The sequence below is a fragment of the Lepeophtheirus salmonis genome, chromosome 6 (assembly GCF_016086655.4).
Source record: "Lepeophtheirus salmonis chromosome 6, UVic_Lsal_1.4, whole genome shotgun sequence".
NCBI lineage: Eukaryota > Metazoa > Arthropoda > Copepoda > Siphonostomatoida > Caligidae > Lepeophtheirus > Lepeophtheirus salmonis.
In genome coordinates this window covers 42,874,328-42,878,476 of record NC_052136.2, presented here as the reverse complement: position 1 = coordinate 42,878,476, position 4,149 = coordinate 42,874,328, and positions in this window count along the sequence as shown.

The following is a 4,149-nucleotide window of genomic DNA, read 5'->3' as shown; positions in this document are numbered from 1 at the left end:
CCTACACTTGAGAATAGTTTATGCTACAAAACTGGATTCCCAATCAAGTTACTCCAATTTTAACACTAGATTGATGGATGATAACTACCGCCCTTAAACGACAGTGGATCTCAAAAGTGATATCCATTTATTTTTAATATTTGTAATGATGTTACGTTTTGCAAAAGATGATGGACCTGGAACTTCTTTCAAAATATTTTCTTCTCTGTAACGGGCTGATTTCTATTTATTTTCTATCTGTTTCTGCCAGATTGTGTTATCCTTGCCGACATACATACATACTCATCTAATAAGTCGGTTGATGTATGTTTTTTAGAAGGCAGGAATTCAGTCACCTGATTGCTTCTTGAAGTGTTAAATATACCAATTGATTGTAAATAAATACATATAGAATCTAGCAAAACTAATAATGGTATTCAAGAAAACTAATAACCTACAAGTTTGTCTAAAATTTAAGAATACTCCTCAGAATCTGAAGAACTTGATTGAGGTGGTCTGACATATTCTTCATCTTGTTCCAATTCGAAATCATCACCTTCTAAATTGGAGTATGATGCAGACACAAGATTATGTCATATTTCTTCAATAAATAATTTTTTTTTATGGATATCCATGCACAATAACAGGTGGAATCAGAATGGCTAGTTCAGAAAATTTAAAATTTATGATAACATATACACAAGGAAGTTACTGGATTCCTTTCAGGGTTATTCATTCATGTCTGAACTTCCTTGAGCCTGTTCATACACAATTGTACGACAAAAAGATTATTTGAAATGATGGGATGTCAAATATGATACCCACGTCTGTCTAGGTACTGTTCACTATATCAACGAAATTATGACGATTTTTTTTTTTTTTTATGGTTAATAAAATAAACTATGAAAATTCAAGAACTTATAAACAAATACAGTCAATAGGTCTATCACAAAATTTTACTGACTCCTAAATGGGTATCAAAAATGAAAAAAAAACTATATTTTTCATTGTTTTGGTCAACTAACATTCCTCTTTAAAAATTTCCTTTGTTTTTGCTCAGCGTAAGCACTCTATGGGACCGAGGTGTTCAAACGTAGTAAAGAATTGCTAATAAATTAGTTCTTATTTTATATAATACACGCAACCTGATCAAAAACGAACAGAGTGTTAATACATATTTTAATACAAACCATAGTTTGATTTTTTTATGGGACACTGACTATTGCTAAATCATAAGAAAGTTAATTAAATAACATTGACTTTATTGTGGCATTGAGCCGAGACGGTCTACATCGTTTATACGTCTCCTACCAATAAACAGTTTGCGGTTGCGTTTAATAAGGAATAATCAATGTTTCCATGAAGGAGTGTGGACATTAAAATTTCGAAATTTGTGATTAACGTACAATATATATTACATAAGGAAAATATCAAGACAACGAGGGTCATTGAAAGTCATTATTATTCTTTTTAATTACACATTTAGAACCTACTACGTTGAAAGATATGATAACAGACCAGCAAATAATTATGCTGATGACGAGAGTGTAGTATGATTTCTCCTGACGCGCGACAGAGTTCCACCTGCATGAAATCATGAGAACGAGGAAGAAGGCATTGGATGAGCTACTCTCATAGAGCTGTATAATTTGTATGTAAATAGTACATATTTACACATTATTCATAACTAGGCCAAAACCTATAGCTTATAATCATTTGAATATAATAGAGCACGTCGTTAGCCCATTCTTCCCAAATATATAATTATTATAGTTAGAATGTTCAGCAGGTCGTTACCTTTATTATATCTCCCAACCTTTACTCCAAAAAGATACAGAAAAAAAACCCAAAATCAGTTCGTAGTATGTACTTACTCTTTTCAACTATGGATTTATTATTCCACAATTGTTGTGACGAACAGCTTACTGCACTTTTATAAGCGCTAATTCAAGGTCAAACAATCTTTAAAACTACTAAAAGAGGTAAAATAATCCACAGCTGATAATAGAATACCTCACTAACCCAAGAGTAAAAAAAATCTTCATGTGCTCTGTAGAAGTTTTGATGTTTATACTAGTTGTAACAAACAAAACGTAGAAAAAGTAATGATACCTTCTACAATTCAGTTTTGAATAGTTCCGATTATTTTTAAATAGCTTATATTCTAACCCTTTGATTGATGTATACATTATAAACAAAAATGCTATTTATGTCACGATGGAGACAACAAGAGCCATCATAGGTAATTTAATCAGCGCCAGGAGGACCACCTCGGACATAATGAAGGCCTTAAACGTCAGTAAGGTCACTGTATGTCGGATCAGAAATCGTGTGTCTGATGGACCCAACCTTAAGGACAAACCCAAGAGTGGAAAACCAACCAAAGTGAAGCCTGAATACATCATGGAGGCCTCTAAGGTCAACACAACGATGAAGATGTCCGAGTACGCCAAAAAGAAAAAGGTGTTGCAAAGTCAGCCACCTGAACATTGATGTCCTAAAGACCTCCGTTAATCAGCAGTGGAGGAATATGAAAACGGACTATGTTTCCAAAGTTATGCAAGGGGTTCGGAAGCGATTGGAGGGTGTCATTGAGGCTCATGGTGCCCAGACTCATATGCTTATTTTTTTGTGAATCGCTGTGGATTTATAAAAAAAATTCAAAAAATTTAAATTTGATTTTTTTTCCAAAAAATTGATTTTTATCAATTTTTTTTCATAAAAAAAAAAAATATATATATCCCCCATCCTCCCAATATATATAATCCTGCGGACTCTCTTGCAAATTGTTGCAATTGTTTGAAGTTACAATGTCTTTGTCTTTATATTCCATATTTAATTACAAAAATGTACTACTATTAATTGATATTGTTGTTTATTTTGATTTTTTAAATTACATAGTAATTATGAATTTTTGGACAGTTTGGTAATTCTTTCACTATTGTTTGAGCGTGAGTCATAGATGGACACCAGCAAATAGAAAATAAGCCATTTTTTAAAGTTTTTCTTCAAAAAAGGCGATTACATAGCCCTACAGCTAAAAATTTGAATAGCATATTATGTAATATTTTGGTTTTGTGAAATGTGTTCCGGTAATTCTGATGTCAAAGACGCACTACGCTCTGAAAGGGAAATTGTCAAAAATTTGAATAAAATAATGTAAATCGTTGAGTCCAACCATCATATAAGCACTGATGTGATAGCCAAAAAGATACACATTATTGGAAAAAAAAAACCTCTTTTCTTTTTGCTATCTCCATTGTAGTATTTACTAACAGGATTCTGAAATTTAAAAAAAAATATCTTCCGGGAAAGGAACCAATTCTTCTCAAATGTGTAGTCCTTATTGTTGGGTATTGTTCACATCATCTTAACAACAGTGGATTCAATCAAAGTTCAGAACAATACTAATACCGGGAAAAGAAATAAAATAATTCTCAGGTGACAACCAAATACAGACGGCCTTACCTCACTGACATTAAAATGTATATTGTATTTTGTTGTCAGCTGTTTATTTTCAACTTTTCAACCCTGTCTTCTGACACGGTGATACCCGACCCACTTTAAAAAAATCGATAGCTGATAAAATTACATAGAAGTTGGGGATCAGTGTAATCTAAAGTAAATCATTTACATATTTCACGGAACTATCCCCCTAAATAATAATATTTTAAATTTTCATCTTTCTTTTTCTCTTATTAGTGTTCCGAATGTTGATTAATTAAATCCAAATGAAGCCTTGGTAAGCCAAGAACAATTCATTACTATTAATAAAGAATATTCCCACAGTTGGTCAGAATTGCCTAACTACGATTAACTGATTTTAAGGACTTTTTTTCCATGTATCTTTTTGTAGAATGAAAGGTTGCGAGACACAATAAAAGTAATGAGGTCACATTGGAAATGTGTCACTTTTAGTGTAATATGTACAGCAATTCTAAGATACAATGATTCAAGTCAAATAGTATGTATAGTTTGATTAAAATATCCCACACTTGTAATATCTTAATACAGAAATGATATGAAAAACGGGGTTATCCTGTACATTTATTTTAAGTTACAAGGCATAGCTTGAATGAAGCGGACATCATAACTATATTATTATAATATACTTATGTTAGTAGAACGCGTACTCTTCAGTTTAAATGGAAGCCAGGGAAAAAGGTATGT